This window comes from Lynx rufus, unplaced genomic scaffold (assembly GCF_022079265.1).
Source record: "Lynx rufus isolate CCGP_SWC_20201006 ecotype Redwood Valley unplaced genomic scaffold, mLynRuf1.p SCAF_7, whole genome shotgun sequence".
Taxonomy (NCBI): domain Eukaryota; kingdom Metazoa; phylum Chordata; class Mammalia; order Carnivora; family Felidae; genus Lynx; species Lynx rufus.
This window is the reverse complement of record NW_025814889.1, coordinates 69019589-69045314: the sequence shown is the minus strand read 5'-3', so window position 1 is coordinate 69045314 and position 25726 is coordinate 69019589. Positions and strand designations below refer to the sequence as shown.

At 37.5% G+C, this 25726-nt stretch overlaps 1 protein-coding gene across 2 annotated transcripts in view; it reads right to left on the bottom strand.

Annotated features, from left to right (window-relative positions):
* The window catches only part of PDZRN4 (PDZ domain containing ring finger 4), a 367762-nt gene that overhangs the window by 70953 nt on the left and 271083 nt on the right, over window positions 1-25726 (bottom strand). The window lies entirely within an intron of this gene.

Below are 25726 nucleotides of genomic sequence, written 5' to 3'. Positions count from 1 at the left end.
AGAACAGAGAAATAGGGAACATTTACCTTTGCCCTCCACCAGTGCTTCTCAGCAGGGCCAACCACTGGCATGTGGAAGAGAAAAATCATTATTTTTGTGAGACTCTCCCATGCCTAATCATCAAGAGCCAAGGACGTTCCCTAGCCTTTGTGGCATTCCAAACAGTCACACACTCTTCTAAACATCCTCTCCAATGGCAGTACAGATTGCTCTCAAATAGCTGTCAATTTATTTCTCTAAAATGGGTCCTGAGAGCAGAGTCCCTTAGTGGAAGTTGTGTTTTAATAAAGGACTACAGCATCAAGGACTACAGCACAATTCCCACCCTAAATGAATCAATAATGTTGGCTTTTGCAGATAGGAAGAGATACTTGGGGGCACAATACTGTGCTTAAAACCCCTGAAATTATACCATTTCTAGACAACTAAGCCACCCGCCTGGTGGGGAGGCTCTGATAACTGCTATGCACCAGCAAATCCTTAGAGATCCCTGGGTGCCTTAAAAAGAAGCAAAGGGAGTCGCTGAGTTGCAGTATTAGAACAGTTGCTGACATCCAAATGAGCACATTCTCTCTCCCTGAGTAGACAAAGAATATGTATGCGCTCAGAGCAAGTATGGGGTGTTTGGGGGTAAATGATACAATGCCAGGTAGAAATCGTCATGTCATGTAGAGACAGGCTTAATGACCTGGAGGAGCTAATTTACTCAATGGACCCTGAAAGAGTTAATGTGCCTTCAAAAATTGAGCAATTAAGTTTCCTCACCAGCAAAATATGTCCCAGTACAGTTCTTGGATCACTAGTAAGAAACTTCAGTAAAAGATGTGAATGGTTACCTACCAGTGTGCCCACACTCTCTATTCTGTAAATTCTCACTCTGATTCTTTTCTTCAAGGACAAAACTTGAACGTGACTACTAAATTTTTATTGGTACAACCTTGGGATGTCTGGATGACTTTGAGCATATGGGAATATGTGAAGAAGGGACAGGTATGGATACAGGCATTCATTCTTTGAACTACTGGACAATGACACTTTGGGCTAGGCCCACCACTGTCTCCCCTGAGGATGTGTCATCAACAGATGATAAGTGAAGTCCAAGAATGGAAAAACACAGCCTAAAATCTAGCCTCTCATGTTGGCTGGTATCATCTTTATGTTTCATACTGTGGTCAGTATTTATAAGTTTCAGGGTTGTAGAAGATGATCCAATGGTAGGAAAGATTGTTCTACCAGAATCTATGTCGTAGGGAGAAATTGCCATTTGTCTCCAGGCTTCCCACTTTATGGTGTCCCTTCAGATTAGTGAATATCCATTTTGGGAAAGTCTTACACCCTTCCTACTCTGAAAAGAATTCTTGGTCATAATCTATTATCGACTACTTAAAACCTACTGTAACATGTCAATATGTTAAAGCTTTTCATTTAAAGTGACCTCCAACAGTGGTAGAATGAAAGAAGACAGTGCCCTTTTTGAAGGACTTCAAGCAGTATCTGAGGGTAAAGGGAAAAATAATTTGTGGCCAGGGTGTCTTCCAGTCACACATTAAATCCTTCTAACACATAAATTGTGTGTCATTAAGTAGTGGACAGACTAATGCCACTATTCTATTTCTTCCTCAAGGTGTCTCAGCACATTGCCTATAATCAAGTCTTGGTATTCTGTTGTTTCTTGTTTTAGTGATTTTCGAAGCAAGAATAATTTTAAAAAGTGGGCTCCTTACTGATTCATGATTATTTTTTGCAAAATCCAGAAAAGTATAACAATTTAAGCAGAAACATAAAAATTACTAAAGACTATTTTAGACTGTGAAATAATTAGTCCTTATTATAACACTTAGTATATGCAGACCATATTAGCGTTCTTACAGCAAGATCAATAGCTATTGATTTTAAGACCTGTACATTCATTCATTTACAATTATAGCATTTATATGCAAATTTCATTTTTTGCTTTAAGGACAATCAAATACAATCTTCAAAAAGGACAGTCAATATAATCTCAAATATCTTACTTCCCCATTGGGAATGCTCTTTTCTTCCAGTTATCATGCAGCTGACCTCTATTTTCATAAGCTATTTAATATCTCTCAAAGTAAAGAAGTCTATGACCTTTAAAGGCTCTGTCTCACGTGATCTCTTAGAAAATGTAAGCACTGATGATAACAAAACACTTTTTTTTTCACTTCACTTGAAGTTCATCAACATACTGTTAGCCTACCAAAAGGTCACCATTTTATAAATTATGCCTTTCACAACAATAGAAAAGAATAGCTTAATTGGGATTTTCTGGCAGTTGCTTTGCTCAGTTATCATCAATTACACCGGGGAAGAAGAACATGGAAGAATACCTAAGGTTTTAATACTGTAGAAAAAATTTTGTAGTCAATTAACAAATAAATCAGTGGCCATACTTCATTTTTCCCAAGTGGCTAGATCCTAAACCAACAGCAAGGTATCTGATATTTCATGGTGCCACATCCTTATCATTCTATTTCATTTCTATCATTTTCTCTACCTCTCTCCTTCCTGTGCTTCCTCTCCCCCTCCCCCTTCTTTCTTTCTTGTCTCAACCTTGCTTTGGTACAAACAACATACAATTTTTATTTGTTTTGTGAAAATGAGACAGGAGATGGAGAAGCCCTCTGTTAACAGTGTCCCATTTATATAAGTAGCCAAAATGTTCGAGATGCTAAATAAATGGAGGGAAACAAAAATCCTAGGAGAGTAAGAGAGAAGTTGATTTTCAGGAGAAAAAAACTAGATAAAAAGGGTCGGGAGCAAAACTGATGAGAACAGAAGACAGGTAATTTGAAAATTAGGAGAGAAACACCCATCTGTCATGGGGTTTGAGTTTGAAGTTTACATCCAGAAGGGTTTCAAAAAGGCTGGAGATTTGATTGAAACATGGCATTGAGAAAGAGACTTTTTTGTGAAGTCATTGTTGAATGGCACAGGTGAGAGGTTAGAGTCATAATAAACATGAAAAGTCTACGAGATAATTCCCTCTATTACTATCACATCTGGCATTTTGATAATTGCGGCCAAAACAGATTTGGTTCTACCACTACTGAACAACAAGAGTATAGCAATTGGAGTATAACTGAAAAGACTTGTGTGATTGCTATTTGACAAAGGGCTATAGGTGCCAGAGTGGGACAAATGGACTCTCAAATGATGATTAAGCCACCTGATTTGAGATAGAGAAGAAACCAGCACACTGTGCATCTAGAGAGGTGATCAGAACCGGCCACAGCATAAGAAAGGAGAAGATGCCAATTGAAGAAGTTCTACAATAGAGACATGTGGTTGTCCTTGTAAATTTGGGACTGGAAGCACATGGAAGGAGCAGTCTTTTTTTTTATTTAAAAAAATTCTTTTTTTTTAATGTTTATTTATTTTTGAGAGAGAGAGAGAGAGAGAGAGACAGAGCATGAGCGGGGAGGGGCAGAGAGAGAGGGAGACACAGAATCTGAACCAGGCTCCAGGCTCCGAGCTCCGAGCTGTCAGCACAGAGCCTGATGCGGGGCTCGAACTCACGAGCTATGAGATCATGACCTGAGCCAAAGTCGGACGCTCAACTGACTAAGCCACCCAGGTGCCCCAGGAGCAGTCTTAATCATATCAAACTTGGAGCAGTTGTAAGACAGTCAGATGAACCAACAAATAAACGAATACTTGGTGACTAAAAGAAAAACCAATCGTGGGAAACAATCTTCTGGGAAGGTTTTTCTCTTACCCCTGAACTTATAAGTTGAAAAATTAAGTGTCTTGTTTCTAAAAAGTTATTTTCCATTATACTGATAGGGATAAGTGGATAGGAGAAAGGCGGTCACTTTTCAGCAACCAATGCAAAAGAAGTGTGAATACATTTGTTGTGGCAGATGGGCTAATTAATCCATAAGCAACTTGTGAATGTTAAGTAAAGAATATAGCTTTTCATATGTAAACCATATCACGGCAATGTTTGATGAGGCTTCTGTTTAACGAACAATCTACCCTTTTGGATAAACTGCAAAATCTGGGCCACTTGTCAGCAACCTCCCCAGAGTGACTGGTGGCCTCAGCTTGGATATGAGCTGTGCTACTTTGATTATTCCTCCAAATCCAGCCACATGCAAAATTTTCTTGAGTATCAGAAAACAAACAGGCTTTTCTTTTTTTCCTTTTGAAGTGCAAACAAGTGCATGAATAACCAAGTCACCCTGGTGAGTTGCCATTTCCAGAGTCAGCTGTTTGGGAATGATGAGGGTTTCCAAACCTCTGTTTCCTCTTATGAAAAATAAGGCCTTTTATGCATCTGTGCCTTTCATAGGAGAATACATATAAGAAAACTCAAGAGAAGAAGCATAGAATACTGTAGATTACGTGCAAGTGACATCGACCAATCTTCAACTTGAATATTATTAGTTTTTATGTTTACAAAATTTTTATTCACTCACTCATTCATTCATTCATTCATTTCACTTTACTGAGGTATAGATGACATAGAAAATGGTAAGACGTTTAATGTGTACACTGTGTTGATTTGGTATATGTATATACCATTAAAGGATTCCAACCATCTAGTTACTTAACACATCCATCATTTCACATATTGATTAATTAATTTTTTTGGTGAGAACATTTAAGTTCTACTCTCTTAGCAAATTTCAATTATATAATACAGTGCTATCATCTACTATGATTTACATATAGATCCTCAGAGCCAAGTAATATAATTCTAGTTGGGCATACCAGTTTATAAGATCTCCCCCTTCACAAGTAAATGTGGAATTAATTTTGATGAAAGGCTCTATGTGAACACTGATCAACTTCTCTGATAGTTATGGAGGTGTTGTAAAAACATGGTCTGGTAACATTTTATAAAAGGAGGAAATTATATTTAAATTGGTGCTAAAATGTTTGGTATGGAAGAAATGTAAAATAATCCAAACCCTATTGTCATTAAAACACTTGTCATATATAATCTTTAAATTCATTTTAGGGAATTTAAGCATATAATTTTTTTCTCAACTTTGGTATGTTTGCTTCTATGTAGACATCTGTCATATCAATTAAGCATAGCACAGGAGAAAAAATATTTATAGTAAAAAGAACACACAGAATAAGAATTGTGCAAAATTATATGAAGAAACCCTAGTGAAAGATTGACAAAATTAATTTTGACCTGCTTTACTGTTATCAATGAACAAAATAATGACTGGTGGGTTTGTGAAAATGATGTAATTTTAGAAGAATACAAGAAATGTTAAATTGCATTAAGCCAAAAGTCTGTGTGATCTGCAGTGATCTGCTTTGAAAGCATGGTTACTGGATTTTTAGACGCGAATATGTAATGATCACATTGATATAATAGGCAGACTTACCCAAAAGTGATCCTGGGGTTCCTCTGGCAAGCTTGGACTATGAGGGACTGGTAGCTTCATTTTCCTGGTGTGTGGGGGTGCTACAGCTTTGAGCTCCAAAGTCCCCCTGCGCAAGGCAACTGGCTTTCCCAGCCAAATGGAAGTCACTAACTTCTAACCCGGATATTCTGAAATTCTTGTAGTCTGTTTCCTTACTGATAATGTTTCCGAAAGAAGAGAGCAACAGTGGGTGGGGATCCCTTCACTGGACTACAGAAACAATGCATGTCCATCAGTTTGTGGCCCCTGCACGACTCCCCGTGCTACTCACTCCTGACTTGTATGTTTTACCAGTAAAGACTATTGCCTAACCTACGTAATTTGTGACGTTGTGGGATTTGTCCTTAATAACCTTTGCGTGACATGATATACATTCACAACCTAAAAAACTGAATATGTTAAAAAGGCTCATACATATAATAGTAATGAATTGCAGACCCCCCGGTAACCCAAGGAGATATTTCGAAAGCCTATTGTTACATTTAACAAATTGCTTGTGACACTGAGGTTACTACTGTAGGACAGTGTGCTACTTCCTGATCCCTTTCACCGCACACTTTGATAGTGAGGTATTCCCAAATGCAAGCATGATTCATCTTCAACCTTTATCAAGATATTGTAGACCCATTCTTTGTGAATTTATCAGAACTATTTTTGAACAAATTGATCATTTTGGTTATAGGCAATCTTGGGGATGCATCTTTCCTAATTGCTTTTTCCCTTGATTAGCTTTTGTTTTATTTTTTGTAGCCCTTCCTCTGTATTTTCTGTTTCTTTCCTGATTCCCACTGCCACATTCTTCTCTTCTAAGCTTTCCCATTTGGAAGTGATTATTTATATAAATTATCCCTGTTATTAAAGAACAGGTCATGGTATGTTTTGATTCTTACTGAGGGAAATAAATTGAAATATACACAACACAGTTTTTTTTTTTACCTTCATATAAATGGATTTATTTCAATTATGTTAATGAAAGAAATGGAGGTATCTGTTTTTTGGCACATGAGCTGGTGGTTCTTAGTTTGTCCATCAGATGTACAGTCTAGTCTACCCAGCTCGGTGCTCTGGGACACTGACCACTGTATACTGTGTCACTGTGCTCCCTGCTTTATGTATTTTGTTTGGTTCAGTTAATGGTAAGAGAGCTAGTACGATATGTCTTTATCCAGCTCCCTCTCCACCTGGCTTTCAGGACACCAGATCTTGCTAGGTTCTGTTCACATCTCTCATTCAATGTCCCTCTTCAAGGGTATGGGCAGTAAGGACTTCTTTATATTGCGATTTCCTATGTTCTTTTTAACTCTGCTCACACCCCCTATAAGTTGCTCCATCCTTAAATTCGCTTCAATTAAATCCTTTGTGACTTCCGTTTCCTTCTGGGGCCCTGCCTGATAGAATGAGACATAAACTTCTCTGATTCAAACAATAACAAAAACGTATGGTAAAAGTTGAAACTTACCATCTTTGCAAATTAAGTTCACTAGCAAAATTAGTTGCATCAAAAATACAATTACCAGTTTCTCGGATTTAGCAAAAGTCGCATTTTTAAGGGAGAAAGAAAGTACAACTTTTATTGAGATCACATAGCAAATCTAAAGTATTCATATATTTGATATGCATTGTTATTTCACAGAATATCCCTCAGTGTGTCTTTGTCTAGTGTGTTTCCTTGATTAGGTACAGGTTTTGTGTTTTTGGCAAGAATGTCTAGAAGTGGTGTTGTATCTTTCTCCATCTATCCTATCAGGAGCAAGTGGTATGGATTTGTCTGTTACTGGTGATCTTAACCCTTAGAACTTCATGAAAAAGAGAGGGTGAGAGGTGGGGGAAGGTAGAGGATGAATCTAAAGCAAATGTAATGTTAAAATCTGGGGAATCTAGATGGATGGTATTTGAGAATTCTTTGTACTAGTCTTACAACTTTTCAGTAAGCCTGAAATTATGTTGAAATAAAATGTTTCAAAATCCTATTGTATCAGTTATTAGCTAAAAACAGATTCGTGTTGTAATCACTTAGAGTTAATAATAATTGTAAGGAATTGTTGGACACAGCTTCTTCAGAGTTTGCTTCTGTATTTGCATATCTTTAGAGAAACAAATTCCTACTCTGCACTGAATGTCTTTTTTTTTTTCTTGTGGACATGTGTGTGTGCGTGCACGCACGCGCGCGCGCGCGCACACACACACACACACACACACACACACACATATATCCCTACAGCAAAAAACACAGATTGGTATCACCAACTTTATCTTGTCATAACAATTCATCTACTGAATATCACCTGAAATCCTGTTCTCCTCCAAGCTGAGCTATTTAAAAAGATAGATGGCTGCCTTCTGGCTAATTGTGGGAGCTCTTTCATTACTATAAAAAGACTTTTTATATCTCAAGTGACTCTATAAGCAGTGAATAATGACTTGAAGTCTTTGGAGAAGAGTCCACTGATAAAATGGTAGGATAACAACTACTTACTGACCTTTTACTTCCTAAGATAATACTAAGCTGATGTAACTGATTATTAATAAACCTATCCATTGAATTTTGACATATCAGATCCAAGTATGTTAAACTTAATGAGAAATTCTCAGGCAGACCTAACATTTTCTGGACTGGGCCTAAGGGTGTAAAGACATAAGGCATATATAGGGCAAATTCTTTTAAAATGAACTCACATTATTTCATTGGGCAAAATCTTCATCATAATTAAATGACCCAGAGTTTCTTGTAAAAATTACTATAAACAGCATCAATAACTGAGGATTTAGAGCAATTTGTTTTCATATTCACTGAAAAAGAGGAAATGTACTCTTAGCCCCTGGACAAGATCTCTTGGTCTCATTTTTTGTTCTTAGGGCATATATGGATATCAAGAACATAACCTTGGGTCTCAGCCATCAGCCACAGTAGCATAGTGCCAAAGAAGTGCCAAAAATAAGCATCTGTTAAATGAAAGGAATAAAAGTGTTCCACGTAGCTACTAATAAGGAATCAGGAGATAGTGAATTATTCGTAACATGGCATCTGTCATAAGAACATCAAAGATGCCAATAACACCTTCACCAAAATTTCGCTGTACCCTATCTCCAAAAGCAATCCCTACTTAAATGCTTCCGTGCAAAAACAAAAACAAAAACAAACAAACAAACAAAAAAACATTCAATGACAAGAAACTAACAGTTCTGTTCAGTGCTGTAGTTTAAAGTCCCAGAGCCATGCTTGGTACATACTTGATACTCAATAAACATGTGCTAACTTTTCATTTCCCTAGCAAAATCCATGTTAAAACAAATGTGATTGGATTTGTCATGAACGTTGCCTGTGTTTACATGCAAACTGCTTTCCTTTCACTGCCCAGCTCCATTAGGTAACCCAGTTACCCAGATTATTCCATTTACTGAAATATGTAAATTATTTGAGTGGCACACAAGGGCAAGCCCCACTCAGAAGCTCCGCTCAGAAGCCCCACTAATCCATCAAAGTTGTAGATGCAGGAAGCATTCAGAACTGGGATCTAAAGAGTTTCAGTATTAGCTGTGTCACGCTGAGTAAGTTATTTAAACTCACTGAGCCTCAGTTTCTTCATCTGGAACAGGAGATGCTAATACCCCTCAGAGTTGTGGGTAGGATCAAATAAATAATACAGATAAGGCAGCAAACAGATTGCTATGCTGCTGAGGGATGCTTCCTTCCTTCCCTCCTTCCTTCCTAACTCTTGAGTGACGGAAACTAGGCCGTTCTCTGGGGATACAAGCTAATACCTGCACTCACAGTCCTGGCCGTGACAACGACCATAATATCAGTTAGCACTGAGTGAGCATTCACAACGTGCCAGAAGCTGAGCGAAGCACTTGGCTTATATGTTCTCAATCACACCCAGAAATGATCATGTGAGGCAAGTATTTTATCCCCCTTTGAAAGTTGTGGACGCTGAGGTCAGAAAGTATAAGAGGCTGAGCAAGGAAGGCACCTGCCCTTCACAACCTGTTTGGGAAAACAACATATACATCTATTATTGTAAGCAGACTTGTCAAGAGCTGAAGGTATGAACCGTGTTCTTACCTTGTGGGAGCACAAGGAGCTAAATGTGCCCAGGAGTATAGGGATTTGACATTTGAATTGGGTCTCAAAAGATGAAGAGTTTCATAAGTTGCAAAGATGGGAAAAAAGAAAGGAACCTTAGAGTAAAGGCATGAAAAAGCCAGTCTTCTGGGAACCAAAGAGAGATCTGGTGTGATGGAGTATGGGAGATTTGGTAAACGTCTGGCAAAGAGGTGGAAAAGAAGGGTCTGACACAGATCCCTGTGTCCTTAATAGGCCACAGTAATGTATTTTTTGATATTTTTAATTTTTTTAAGTTTATTTATTTATTTTGAGAGAGAGCGAGCGAGGACAAGGGGGGAGGAACAGAGAGAGAGGAAGGTAGAAAGAATCCCAAGCACTGTCAGTGCAGAGCCTGATATAGGACTCGAACTCATGAACTATGAGATCATGACCTGAGCTGAAATCAAGAGTTGGACACTTAACCAACTGAGCCCCCAGGCACCCCTAAAATACTTGTTTTAAACAACACCTTTCATCAGAAAAGTAGTACAGTCTCATTTAGGTTTGGGGAAGATAACTCCAAAGACTGTGGTGAGAAGTGACTGAATGGAAATCAGGAAACCATTTAGGAAGTTACTGGGAAAAATGACCCGTGCCTGGATCAAGACAGGTAAAGCATGGATGGTCCAACCAGGAGAAGATGGGTAGGGTTGTAAAACAATATTCTGATCCTTTCATTCATACCTATTCTAATAATACCTATCAGTTTAGCAGACTGTCTACAACAGTCTAGCCTTGGTTTCTATTCCAATTAATCAAATCCACACTGTAAGGAAATACAAGCTGTAGAAGTTGAATTTTAAGTAGAAAGGCATAAAGGCATTCTAAGTAACTATTGCCCATCCTCTATAGACCTATATTTTCCCTATATTTTCTGTGATTATCTTACAGATCAAAACCTACCTCAACCAATGTTCTGAAACTCTTTCTGGTTAGTACCCACCTAGCCAGGTAGGTTAACTGTTTCACCATAAATACACATACACATACACAGATGCACACAATTCTCTCTCTCTCTCTCTCTCTCTCTCTCTCTCTCTCTATCTCATTCCCACATACACACACATACTCACACACAAACACATTTATACTTTCTAGGGTCTTCTACCTGAATCATTTATAGCTCTGTGTGGAATATAAACTTAGAAATATATTTTACCCAAGTGAATACATAGGAGTTTTAGAACATAGGGATTAACACAAGAAAGTAGAACTTGCATGATATATAACTATATCTTTCAATATCAGCATCTTTAACTTAGTGCCTGGAAGATGAAAGCTATTTTATGCCAGTTTGAGAGGACAGGACAAAATCTGAACAAAGCCAGCAACCTAGGAAAAACAGGAGGTTTAAATCATTTTCAACAATCAATTCTGCCATTTGAATTCATTCTGACACTTGTTGAGCTCAGTCGATGACATGAAACTACAGAAAAAAGGCCAAGTCCCCAGGGAAATTTGCAAGCTTCTACATCCGCAAATAAAACCACCAGAACTCATGCCCATAACCTTCCTAACACCATGCTTCCAACTTCCTCAAATTCATAGGCTTTGAAAAGAAATATTTTGTTCCATATTAACAGCAAAAAAGATTGCTGTGTAAGGCAGAAGATGATGTATATGCAAAAAACTGATGCTATCTTATATCAAAGAAATGGAATTGGCACCAATAATATCATTGACATGGTTGTCTCAAGTGCACCCTGAAATGAATAAAAAAGACTATAATAGTAATAAAAATCTGTTGAGTGCTTCCTATTTACCACATACTCTACTCAGGACTATCTGCTATTAGAGGTAGAGAAATATCCCACTCATCCTACAGATAAAGAGGCTAAACCTTAACAGGTTAAGCAACTTGTTCAAGATCACACTAGCTACTAAGTTAAAAAAAACACCAAGATTTTTCTACAATTTTTCTATTAATTATTTTTAAACATCAATAGGAGTTTTAGCATAGAAGCTCTAAAAATCAGACAAGAGGATTGGTGGGAAGTTTATTCTTCTATTTTCTTTTAGCAGACAGTTCATAAAATTCAAATTAAGTAGTGAATGAACTGTAGGCATTAATATGGATAGTTGTCTTAACTTGTGTCTCCTGGACAAGAAAACTCCAGGTGAAAAGTGAAAAAATGCTTCCGCAAAATGAATAGGCTAGAAAAGATGCGATCCAACGACCTCCTCAGTTCTAAAAAATCTATGAACAGCATGCATAAGCATGAATAAGCACTGCTCCTTACACAACCTCTGACATTACTTAAAACTTTAGGGAAGAGAATCCCCTAATTGCTTTTTTTCTGTAAGTGAATCAGATAACGCTCAAAGAGGTAACCCAAGAGCCCGTCAACCTGTGACTGAACCTTTACCTTAAGATCCCCAGTTCAAGGCCTAGCTTTGCCACGTGTAACATAATGTTGTTAATGCCTCACAACAGTTCACCAGCCCCCTGAGATGAGATGGATGAGGCCCCTGGGGGAAAAGACCACCTGGGTTCTCCCAAGTTTTTCCTTTAGTGGGCACAATCACAAGTGATTCAAAGAGAAAGAAAGAACTGCAAAATAACATCTGGGCTGTATGGAGAGCGGCAACCAACTCCAGACTTTTGGGCTGAGTGCATGCATAAAAAGTCAGACAACAGTATTTGGGGACACCTTTTGAAAGCTGTTCCACATGGCTCCATGTCTCCTTCTGGAAGAAAATAAGGCAGAGTAATAGAGTGAATGTAACTCTGCAGATAGAGTCATCAAATTTTTAAATTTAAATTGCCACAAACATTTTTCTCCACAATACTGTTGACTTTATTTCACTTTGTTTAGAAGAGTGGGGGAGAGGGGCAAATTTTTATAAATTTAATTCCTTCAAACAATTAACATCTGTAGGCTTTTGAATTAAATTTCAGCAGATAAAACAATCCTGCAAAGTCCTAGTAAAAGCTCTCCATTGTTCCATGTCTGCACAAATTACCTTGCATCTCCGATGATTTTATGTACATTTAATCACTAAAGATTAATTACATGGCATACGGAAATCAGTGAAACACTGAAGAGATAACTTCAGTTTAAGTGCACATGCGGCTAACTTGTGGCTTTTTAAAACAATTTTAATTAAAAGTACTAGAAGAATCATCGGGCTGAAAATATTAGGAGCTCTGGGATGGATGAGCTTAGCATAGCTAATTAATTGTATATTTAATCAAAGCAGCCTTTGGCTGTAATTAATAATCTATTTTCCTCTGGTAATAAATATTGTAGTTCTGTAAAACAGAATTTATAATTTCCAGAACGCCATATGCACAGAAGAGTAGGACAGAAAGCGAGCATTTCCACACCAGCTTTCAAGCTGAGGTTGATTTTGTTTATTTAAAGAGGATGTTGTCTATATCTCTTTCATTTGTTTTAAATGTCATCTCACAGTGGCAGCTTACAAATAGCTATCCCAGGGTGACTTGGACATTTCAATGGGTAAAGAATAATTCAAGAAGAGTGACTAGTAGAATGCTAAATGAAATTTGATTTTTTTTACACCACAAAGATCTCATGCTTCAGGTAGCTCTATCTTAATACGGATGCTAGGACGGTAAGTCTTGGCTTTAAACAGTCCCTTCCTTCATTTCCTTTTAAATGGCAGACTCAGATTTCCACCACCTGCAACCAGAGCCAACTTGAAACACCCTCTTCCTTATGATAGTGCTTTAGGAGTACCAACACACACACACACACACACACACACACACACACACACCCTCTTGGCTCTTCAATACTTCAATATTACACAGTATATTTTTGTTCTTATGACCCTTTCATAATTTTTTGAGAGGAAACTCTGTCACAATAGGTAGTCATCTGTTTTTCATCTAAGATTTCCTTCTTAAAATCATGATTTAGATTCCAAAGTTTTGCATATAAAGGAGATATCATAATAAATTAACAGATAACATTAAGTTAACTTAGCTAGGCTTTGCCTATCTTTTAAAGATGTTTGCATATATGGAAATTAACCCTCAGTTTACCACTGCTGTTTTATATTTTGAAGATTTTTACAGTAGCATGTAGGAGTTACAGGTTGCTGAATACATAAATCTTTAACTCAAAAAGCATTTTATAAGTAAGATCATGGAGAACACACATTTTTGTATGCATCTGATACAATTGCTTGATGCACTAATCAATTCATAGCATACGTTTCATTTTTCTGGGGGTTATGTGGTCTTCATATGAATATGTATGAAAGACATATGAATTAGGTTATTAAAATTATATCAAGTGAAAATATTTTTATTCAGACACTACTGGGCATTAATAAAGGTCTGGGAGCCAGATAAAGAAGAGAATAATACACAGATAAAAATTTGTCACCATTGATATTATATGATCAAAAGCAGTTCTTATTAAATACATAATGACATCTTCAGGGCTTAATCAGTTTATAATATAACATGCGAATTCCAATAAGAACAAAAGTGTTAAAGACAATTAAAAAAACGACAAGATAGTTTTTTTTCTTCTTAGAATTATGACTCGTTAGTAACTCCTGATACAGGACCTCTCTATGTCCTACTAAAATGACCTATGAAGGCACAGGCAAGAAAAATGGACCCAGACCATGCAAAGGAGCATCCACAGCTCTTGTTTGCCCCAATTTTCACAGAATTGAAAATTCAAGCACTTACTGCTAGACGCAAACTATTTAGACAACTTTATCTGATGATTCATATGGTACTGGGACAACATGGGCATGAGGGGCGGCAATGTGTGTTTGATTTAACAGTCACCCACTGGTGACTCTTTTCTCAGAAGAGTAAAGTGGCAGATATGCTATTCCCTCTGTAGGAAAATCTCAAAGACCCTGGCACTGCCCATGCTCGCCCTGAAACATTCTGTGGGTACTCACAGTACAAAAGCCAACTCTGCTCTGTCCTGCAGGGACCCTCAGAGGGTTCCTCTAATAACTCAGACCTGAGGGTATGTCCTGGTGGAGCTGAGAAGATGGATTCTAAGAGTTGTGATTTCACCAATAGCTAGATTCCACCATTTGTAGGAATTTCTTGAAATGTGTGGGGGAGATTTGCACAGCAGGGTTAAGTACAGGATCTTAGACATGGGACATTGCTATAGAAAGGCGAGTCTAGCGACTCAGGTGACCTCATGAGATGATGTGTCTGTGGGGCCAGAACGTGTGGTCTATACCTGTGGAAACAGAGAAAGCACTATTTTGAGAGTCTAGGTTGCATAAACAGCATATGAAAAGATAGTGATTGACGTACTACTAGAATACACAAAGGCAGAGTAAAGCATAAGGGGAAAAGTATGAATGTTCAGCCCTGGGCTCGATTCTGAGCTCTGCCCCTTAGCAGCTGTGTGACTTCAGACGAATCGCTTGCCTTTTCTGAACTTTGATTTCTTCATCTATACATTAGTGACAATGATGCTCTAAAACAATTCTAAAAGTTGTTATGACAAAGTGATGTGACAATACATAAAAAAATAATCAATACTGAGATAGAGTAGGAGCTCAACAAAAATATGGAAATTATATATAATACCTTATTACCTACATGGCATTCCAAAGGGTTCTCTATCCATTGTTTATCAGTCACATATGATTATGACATTTTTAAACATATTGAGATAGGATGATTTTGAGATTTGGGGATGGAACAAATTTGAAAAAGTAAAATCTATACACAATAAGAGCATTGAATTAGTAGTCAGAGAACTTAAGTCCCCATTCTACACCATTTGTTACCAATGTAGACTTGGAAAGTCACTTAAGCTCTAGAAACAGACCATAGTTCATAATAAGTTTCAAACATATGTGAAGTCATTACAGATGAGGGGAGTTAGTGCTTGATATTCACAATCTATTTAGCAATTTATAAATCAGTTGCCTTACCAACATTTATTTCACTGCTCACAGGAGATTTAAGCATTAGTCACATCTTAAATAAGAGGTAAGTATTTGTTTAATTGATTTTTACCAAGGTTATACAACAAGTGTTAAATCTGGGATTAAAAGCCCTGACTAGTCGGGTGCATGAGTGGCTCAGTTGGTTAAGTGTCTGACTTTGGCTCAGTTCATTATCTCTCAGTTCATGAGTTGAAGCCTTACATCAGGCTGTCTGCTATCAGTGCAGAACCCACTTCAGATCCTCTGTTCCCTTTTCTCTCTACCCCTCCTCTGTTTACTCTCTGTCAAAAACAAAACAACAACAAAAACATTAAAAAAACAAAAACCTTGACTGTTTCTCAGCATTCTTGTTATATCACGAGACATATCTGCTTTGTTTTCAACTTGTTGTCTGGAATTAATTAATCACTATATAGGATATAGAATATGGTTCTTAATTTAAATCTAAATATTATGTTCTTGGGAAAACTACTCATCAAAGAAGGAAATAGTAACAAGACAAGCCATTATTGATTTTCAAGTTCTGATAAATATTGTTAAATCAGAGTATAGAACTAGTGGCTGAACTTGGCCTTTGTGAAATATTCGATTTGGTAATTTTAAAAAGATGAGGATTATGGGTAATTGATATCACTATGAAATGTTCACTAATGTCCTAGACTTATCAAATGACAGCTTCACAAAGTAAGAGCTCTATGTTGAAAGAGGAAGAAGTTCAGTAAAGTATCCAAAACTTACGAAGTCTAAGTCTTTCAAAATAAAATAAAATAAAATAAAATAAAATAAAATAAAATAAAATAAAATAATACATTTAGACAATGGTGAGTTGACTTCCTCTCATTGCTTGAGTTGGACACTGTGTGTAAAGTATTGAGATTCCAGACATGGAGGTAAATTCTATTCACATCTAATGATCCATTACCCCCTCAATGACTCTAGTAAAAGATGCTCAGAGAGAAGCAGCTGCCAGAAATGATCTCCTATGTGACTGCACTGCTGAATAGCCCAACATCCTATAGGCTGGGCTTTCTCAATGGTGGCACTACCAGCATTGGGGCAGGACATGTCTTGGTTGTGGTGGGCCATCTTGTGTGTTGGTGATGTTTAACAGCCTCCCTGGATTCTACCCCCTAGACGCCAGGAACATCCCCCCCTTACACCACCACCACTTGTGACAATGTCACAGTGTCTTCAGACAATGCCAAATGTATAAAGGGGGAAGTCACGCTCAGTTGAGAAGGATTGTTTTAGGCTTAATTTTAGTGGCATTTTTCTTCATTGAGGTTGAAGAATGCTGGGTGTTACAGAGACCTGGGTTTATTATAAGAGAGCTGAAACACTGCATGACAGAGAAGCTGAAGGACAGAAATTAACCTCTGCATCATGGATTATTTTTTCCATTTTGTAATATATATATATAAGAGGGAAAAAAATGGACCTGGAATAGATCTGAATAAAATAGCAAGCAATATTCTTTAACAGGGCTCTAATTATGTTCTTTTTTTTTCCTGCTGGTCAAGAAAGGTAAGTGTGATCGTTGGGGTTCTTCACTATGGCATCGCCCTGATGTGGAGACTCAGAAGCTGTCACTTGCCCAACAGCTACTCTATGTTGGATTGTTAAAGCTGTCATTAAAGTGGTAAAATCATGCACTGTTGTTAATGGCCATATGGCAAAGACAGGGAAGACAAAGATCCCTGGATTCCAGAAGAACTGCTGCTTGGTTATTCTAATAAATATTGTGTTTGACTAATTTTTCTGTATGGATTTATTTTCTATTCTTATTCAAGTTATAGTTTCCTCTAAATTTAAATTTTCCGTATCTTCCTCAAGAAATGAGGCCTATATATGGCTATAATAGGCTCCTTAATAAAGAATAGCCAAAATAATGTTGATATGAATTTAAAAATTGCTTGAAATTCCATATTGTTTTTCTCAAAATGCTCTGCTCCAGGCAGATTATCTGAACACTTCACTGCATTGCTGACTTGGGGCAGGATTTAGAATGCTAGATAAAGGAATGGAGAAGGGATGACAATATATATACTTTCGCAGGACTAAACGGCTGTGAAACATCACCAGATTAACAATAATACCTTGTAACATTTGTTCTGGAAACAGTACTTAACCACTTGGAGCTTTTGACGTGACTGCATACAGAAAGAAACACGGCAGACTCATTTCTCATTCATTCATTCATTCATATATAATGTATTTCTTAATGTGTTTAAAAAGGATACAAACACATGTATTTTCTAAAAGGCTATAAAAGTCAATTACTATGTTCATCCAACAAGGAACTACTTTCTCAGCTTTAGAACCCCTATTTGAGAAAAGGCTCACCTCTTAGTTAGTAGGCATTCTTCATCCTACTTCATAAGGTGATTGAACATGATACAGGAAAGGGGGATGAAATGTTACAAAACCTGTGCTTTGTCTACACCAGTTGTTCCCACCAAGAGTTTATTTGCTAGACACCAGGACTTCAGATATTTCTACTGGATGTCAAGAGACAAGCCTTATGAATTATATTATTGGTGTATACCCCAATAAGTAAATAGGTATTTTGTATAATCAGCAAATTTCTGGAAACCAGCACATTTTGGAGATCACAACATTAAACATTTTTTTTAAGTTTATTTTGAGAGAGAGAGCACATGAGCAGAGGAGGATCAGAGAGAGAGGGAGAGAGAGAATCCTTAGCAAGCTCCTTGCTGTCAGTGCAGAGGCCAATGTGGGGCTTGATTCCATGAACTGTGAGGTCAAGACCTGAGCCGAAATCAAGAGTCGGAGGCTTAACCAACTGGGTCACTCAGGCGTCCCACATATAGTTGAGGTTCCCCGCTTATACGATTTCAAGTTCTAGGTCTAGTTAGAGTTGGTTACAGTAGAAGAGAAGGCAAATGATGTTATTAAAACTCAAAGCTAACAATTATAATTTAAAATATAATTAGATGTTGAGCTCTTTCTAGTGTGTAATGTTATGCTCCTATCAAAGCACTGGGAATATTAATTGAAACAAAAACAATTAGAAAATAATTTTCCTGAGTCTGAGATTAGTTTCCTCTTCCTTTTATCCCCCTCCATTTTCATTTATGAATTAAAGAGAGACAGAGAGAGAGACAGAGAGAGAAATCAATGAGCACCAGCCAGGTAGGGGCCAGACAGTTTTAGGCATTGAGGTGATACAGATGAACAAGTCAGACAAAACCCCTTACCTCATGGAGTTTACATTTTAGTGAGGCAAACAGACAATAAATATAATAAATACTTCATCTACTAACCAGTAGATGGTTAAGTGCTATAGAAAGGTAATTATTTGCTAAGTGTTATGGAGCAAACAGAGAAGCACAGGAGGGCTGAGAGTCGGGGAGGGGAGTTGTAATTTTTCTTTTTGTGGTCTGTGTAGGTCTCAGTGAGAAGGTGCCAGAAATTTGTGCAAAGATTTAATTAAGAGATAAAGGAATGGTAATATATCTTTCTGGAGGAACTCAAGGAGAGAAATAGTCATCGCAAAGGCTCACAGGTTAAGTGTTCTGTGCACCTGTGGACAGCAGGGGGAGAAGGATGGGAGCAGTGAGCAGGGGGGAGAGGAGTGACGGATAGACTCACAGTAACTGGACACATACTAGGCCACTATATGGACCAGGCTTTGATCCTGAGTTGTCTTTCCCAGGAAGTTTTCCCCACCTCTCTTACTTTGGTTTCTTTTCCCCATTTTTATTCTCCACTTTCTCATCTTGGTTAACCTGCCTCCTTCTTTCTCTGCCATCCCCCATATTCTCCCAGCGACTGCCTTTCCATGCTATTGCCATTTCTCTTGCAATCTCTAGATAGACTGTCCACCCAAATAATAAAGCCTCATTCATTGAGCTCTTACTCTGCGCTGAGCATGATGCATCAGGTACAATCTTGTTTCATTCAATTTTTGCAATAATTCTTAGATTGGACACTAATTACTACACCTGTTTTTCAAATGAGAAAAGAGATAAATGTTGTCTATTTCTGTTTATGTTGCACAATGAAGATTTGTAAGCAATGGGATTTGAACCCCAGTTGGATTGACTCCAAGTCTAAGATTTATATGCAACAAGTTATATTTTTCTTAGTTTTCCTATCCCTAACCCAATTCAAGAAGCATTTCAAACAGTGGAATTATCAGAATAGGAGTCTTATCGAAGTTATTTGCCAGTGTAAGAATGGACCTTGGAAGTCATTCTGTGTAACATTTACAGCATCTATGCCAAGGGGTCATCTGGGCTGTACATGGACACTTTCAACAACAGAGTTGAAACAATGTGTGCTTTTTTAAAAATAGTATTATGTTAAAACATAGGTCCATGTGGACAGCAGGGGGAGAACCAGCTGGTCACTACTGGTTGTGATTCGCCACATAATATTAAAAGTTGCAGTCACCTTTTGGTTTTCTCTTCTCTCTTCTAAATGGTATTTTATCTTAGTTTATCTCATCAAGGGTTAAGTTTTAAAAATATTTTAATAGCAAACCTTTACATATATTTCTGGTTAAGTGTTATTTTTGAGATTAAGTCATAGCAACGGCAGATACAGGAATTGTTAAACAGCCTTGCCTTTAATACTATTTCAAAGCAAACACACATAGTAGCTTAGGAAACAGGTGGCAGTAAGAATAGTAACACATCTAGTGAGTCCTGGCTTGCCAAGAATTTCCTGACATGTCATTTCCGTACCAGAATTACCCCACAGGGTCAGTCAATCTCTAGCATCTAGTCATCCTGGGACAAGTAAGGGGTATAGGCTGTCAGATTTGGCTTACACCAAATACAGGATGATGTAGTTTTGCCCACCCAGAGACAGGCTTCTTCCTGTTCCCTCAATAGCTTCCTCTGCCATGGAAGCTATTACCCAAAACTCCTCCCTTCTCCTCCTCCTACCTCCACCTTCTTTTAAAAATAAAGCATATATATTGTCTGGGAATAGAAACATATTAATAAACATTCACTGTATTTTACTGTGGGTGAGTTAATCAGGTCAAGTAGTGCCAATACTAAGATGTTAAGAAACTTGGATCCTGGATAAGTATATTCTTCCAGGAGGAGGTTGGGTTTGGAGAAAAGGGGTCAGTTTTGAGGCATGAGATACACGCTTAGACAGTGAGACTTGAGGAACATGGTAGGGACCAGTCTTGGATGGCTGGAGGGAGGATATAATCCGAAAGAACACAAAAAGTCGCTGGTGGACTGGTGTGTAGGCACTCCTGATCTACCACATTCTTTTCTCTGGTGTTTATTGTCTTAGGATGATTTTCAGAGTAAAATGCCAATGTGCCTGCAAAGAATATTTGGACCAAAAAACTTCGTGTTAGAGTTAAGGAAACAGGATTAGAGGGGTGGTCCAAAGTCACACAGGAAGCTTGTAGCAAATTTGGGTGATAGAAATCTACCTGCTCCTTGGATTCTATTAAGGATATCAAGGTTATATATAGGATATTGATATTATCCTTGATAATTGATAATATTGATATTAAGGATATCAAGGTCATATATATATATATATATATATATATATATATCTCAAGGTTATATTAAGTGAGATGAAAATATGGAAAAAATAATTCTAACAGTTCCAACTAATTAAGCATTTACTAGTCATCAAGTGTTAAATTTTTCTTGTATGCAGGCACCGTGTAATTGGTAAGAAAGCTCCTTGTGGTGGGATGATCCCTCTAGTATGTACTTTTTGGGTGGTGAGAAACAGATACAGCAATTTAAAGTGATTTATCTCAAGTCATACAGCTAATTCATGAACAGTCAGGATTTGACCCCAAACCCCTAATTACTCTACTAAAATGAGAAAAGACACCGAGGTTGACAATATCGGGTTACATAGTTGACTATAGTAGAAGAAGCCAGCAAATGTAAATGATCTCTTCCATCCTGCCATTTTGATTAAGGTCAATTCAAGTTCAAAAATTCACATGGATTTGCTTTGATCTCTTAGGATCATTGGAGTATTTCCAAGAATCTCTTCTCTTTCACATTATAGCAGGGCAAGAGAATCTAGTTATCAGGACTAACACTCCTTCAATTTTGCTATAGGACATTCACAAGTTTTCTATATAATATGGATCATTATTGTCTTTCTTTTAAAAATAAGTTGTTTAACTTTTTTGATGGGCCTAACAAAAAGAGCAGGATCTTACACAGAAAACTCTTGAGCTATTTTCATCTATTTAGACACTTTAAAAATGCAGTTTTTCAGACTGGGAGAGAGAATAAAATTTAACAAAGATAAAAAATGAGCACAAAAAATTTAAATGAAAAGGATATAAGTTCAAACGCCAGATAAAGAGGGCTTTCTTCAGATAAATGCAATGTGTGTCTACTGGACTCAGAATTAAGCCACAAAGAATGCCTACTTGATTAGTTGTTTATTTTTTTCTTTTGAGAGGGCATACCAGAGCAAAGATTAGATGCTTTAATAAGCTGCCCCAGAACCTTTAAGAGAGAGAAAAAAGACTAGCAGTTATAGGCCATAATGGAGGGATACTGACAAGAACCATTAATTGTCACTGTGTTGCTACCATTTGAACTCATACATTCGATTTAGTCTGAGTTCCTGCAAGATCTGGGAGGATCATTAAAGAAAGCTTGAGGCTAAGCACAGATAATAGTAGTATTTTAATATTCTTGATGCTTTTACAAAGGAACAGCATGTCATACATCAATTCTACACACTGCTCTGAAGCTCTCTAGATGGGGGGTGGGAGGAATCTCAGCCACCCTCTCCTCTCTCCTCCCCAACTGCTTCAAAAAAAAAAAAAAGAAAAAGAAAGAGAAAAAAAGATGTTTAGGATGCTGCTCTTCTACAGAAGTCCTAAGGCACCATAAGAATCCAAAGAAATCTCAAAAGAGACACATACTATTTTTCATTCTTTTTGAGATACCTCTCTTTGAAGTCTCATGGAAGCTTATTGAGAGAATGAAAATAAATTGCTGCTTTTTGGATAACCTTAAAAGGCAAAATTTTAAAGTAAAGAAAAAAATCATAAACCGTGGTTATAGTGGACACCTACTACCTACACTTCGACAAAGAGGACAAAATATAAAATGTTTAGAATAGTTAAAAGAAAGCACAGCCAAACCACAGGCTATTCTTCAGATTCTACATAAATTATATCTCCTGAAAAATTCTATTTCATGGCTGCTTCTCAAATACTATACATTTGATGTCAGGATAAAGTTTCTCAGGAAGTTGTTTTTATGCTCATTTAAGTAGAAATAATTATAGAATTTTGAAAAGTTTTAAAAACTCTTCAATATTCCAATCAATATAGAGTTGATCCTTGCCTAAACTCCAATGCATGCCACCACTTCCCACTCCCTGCTAAGAAGCCTGACTTTCAGGAAGCCAATTCACTTCTTCTGTCCCTTGTTCCCTTCCTACTAGATACCAGATACGCTAGATATCAGATACACTCGTCCTATTCTGGTTAGGGATTTTCTTCTCTACCTATCATTAAAATTTTCTGCTTTGAGACTCAGCTGAGGTACAGTAGGAAACATCCCGGCCTTGGCTGTATAAGGTGGAGTTAAATCTCCTCTCTCTTACCTGATTTTGGTAACTCTGGTAACTTTGGTAACTTTGGTAACATTGGAAGGTGCCCACAACTGAGACTAGTGTATTTTTTGTCACTTCAAAGCACCTATGGACGGTCCTTTGCTTTTCCATACAAGAGTAAGTTTACAAATGTTCTGATTCATTCTAGGTCAGGCTGCCTGCAGATATAGACCCTTTCCTCTGCTGTCTTGTTTCCAGCTACATCAAATACAGTATATGACAAGAGTTTATTAATACTGCACTGTAGTCAACATCCATCAGTGATAGTGAAAGTCATCCTACACAACAACCCTCCTTCTCTTGTCTCCCTCACACCAGCCATGAAGGTTTTCAAAGGTTAATTAATTTTTCTTTATATTTTGTATTATTTTGTATCATATTACAGTATTGTAATCATTTTTATATGGATATTTTTGGGTTGTGGAACGAATCATCTGAGTTTCCATTATTCCTTATGGGGACATTCACTTTGATATACAAGTACTTTGGATTACAAGCATGTTTCCAGAATACCTTATGCTCATAAACCAAAATTTTACTGTATGTGAAAACAACTAGTATGGATCATGGCATGGTAGGTTCTTCATGATTGTTACTTGACTTTGAATCTTACCTGGTGACAGATACTTTTGGTTGCCAACCCAGAATCCATTCCCTTCTTCCTTTCTGTAGAACCCCAGCTGTCCTGATAGAGGCAGAATATTTTAGGTACTTCTTTTCCACCTTCCTTAACAGCAAAGAGACACGCACTTAATCCTACACTGGATTAAACTATTCCTGGGGGGAAACTATGAAGATACTTCTAGGTTTTTCATCTTGATAAAAGAGAGAGAAATGACAAAGAAAAACACCTTCTTTGTCTTTCCATATTAGGTTTGGATACATGAGGACATGATGCTTGGTGCCGTGGCAGCCATTTGTGACAATGAAGAGATGGTTGAGATAAAGACAGGGAAGCTAACCCAAAGCCTAGACATCATTGATTCACTGATCCAGGCTGAGAAAAACTATTCTTGGCATGTTTTGATGTGATCAAAATGAACTTGAACTCCTTTATTTAATCTACCTTTGATGGGGTATTTTGTTACATGCAGTAAAAAAGCATAAAAACTGATTAAACTCAGACACCCTCTATAGATAAAAGGTATTATTATCAACTCTTTATTTTTAATTTTTTAATGTTTGTTTATCTTAGAGAGAGAGAGAGAGAGAGAGAGAGAGAGCGAGCAAGCAGGGGAGGGACAGAGAGAGAGGGAGACACAGAATTTGAAGCAGGCTCCAGGTTCCAAGCTGTCAGGACAGAGCCCGATGTGGGGCTCAAACCTAGTAACCACGAGATCATGACCTGGGCCGAAGTCAGACACTTAACAACTGAGCCACCCAGGTGCCCCTATAATCAACTCTTTCTTCTTAACCTGGTAAATTGATCCTTCTCATCCACAAACATGCAGGAAATGGCCAATCTTAGTAGGGCAATGTAATTGATACTAGAAGGGTGAATAGGTATAAAATATGCATTTTGTCTTGGGAACCTTTTAATTTACTTGGAGAGATAGTGCATGTACACAAAAAAGAGAAACAATAATATAACGTAGCATGTTCTAAATGCTAAATTAGTAGTGCAAACAATCAGTGCTATAGGAATTTCAAAAACTCTCAAGCTTACTGATGGTCAAGGAAAACTCTATGGAAGCCTTGAGTTTGAGCTTGTTTTTAAGGAGGGTTTAAAGAGAATGTTTTTCAATGGTAAATAAAGGAAAAGTCTGGGAAAGACGGCTGGATCAATGACACACAGGAAGGAAGACTTGAGGTGACAAGACCATTTGCCAGACTTGAGTTTTAATCTAACGTGGAGGGAACAGGGACAGGTCGTAAAAAGTAAGTTGAGGATTTAAATGCTAGGTTAGTGAGTTGGGGTAGGTCGCATAGGCAATATGGTTTTGACAGAGAAGCATAAGTTGCTTCATGCTTAAGATTAATTTTGTCATACTCTACAGGCTATGCTGGAAAGAAGACCATCTGAAGGTTAGAGAAATAAGCTGCTGAGCTGAGTGTCTAAATAAGTGTGGTTGGAGTGAAAGAGTAAAGAAGGCATGTCTAGGAGGTGCTCCTGCTTTGATGGGTGACACACTGGCAGAAACAAAGATTCGGACTTGGCTGACAGGGGAGCAACTGCCATGGTGGAAATATGAGGCACTGGTGGAAGCTGAAGAATAAACATCTTTTGGGGTACATGTGCTTCTTTTCACCATTACGTCTGTCGTCGTGTGCAGCTCACCTTCCTCTATACAGAGGGGAACAAAATGAAGATAATTTTGAAATAGGACCTACTGGAAAAAAATCTTTATTTGTAATTTAAGATTCCATTTTGGCTTTTACATTTTCTTTGCCTGGCATCATGAGAATTCTGTCTATCCTACAAAATAATTATCAAGTCATGTTTTGAAACCTTTTATCATCTCCATTTACTCCTGCTTGAAATTTTATCTGTTCTCTATGCCACAGAGTATCAGCATTACCAACCTAGAGCTCCCATTTGAGTTGAACAAAGTGTCTCTTTCTACTTTTCCTTCTCTATTTTGCTTTATGTTGACTATCTGGAAAGATTATCTTCCAGGGGAGGAGTTAAGAAATTATGTAACATTTACACAGAAGTTTTCTTTTTGGTAACTGAGTCTGACATTGAGAAACAACCAAATAGCAAATC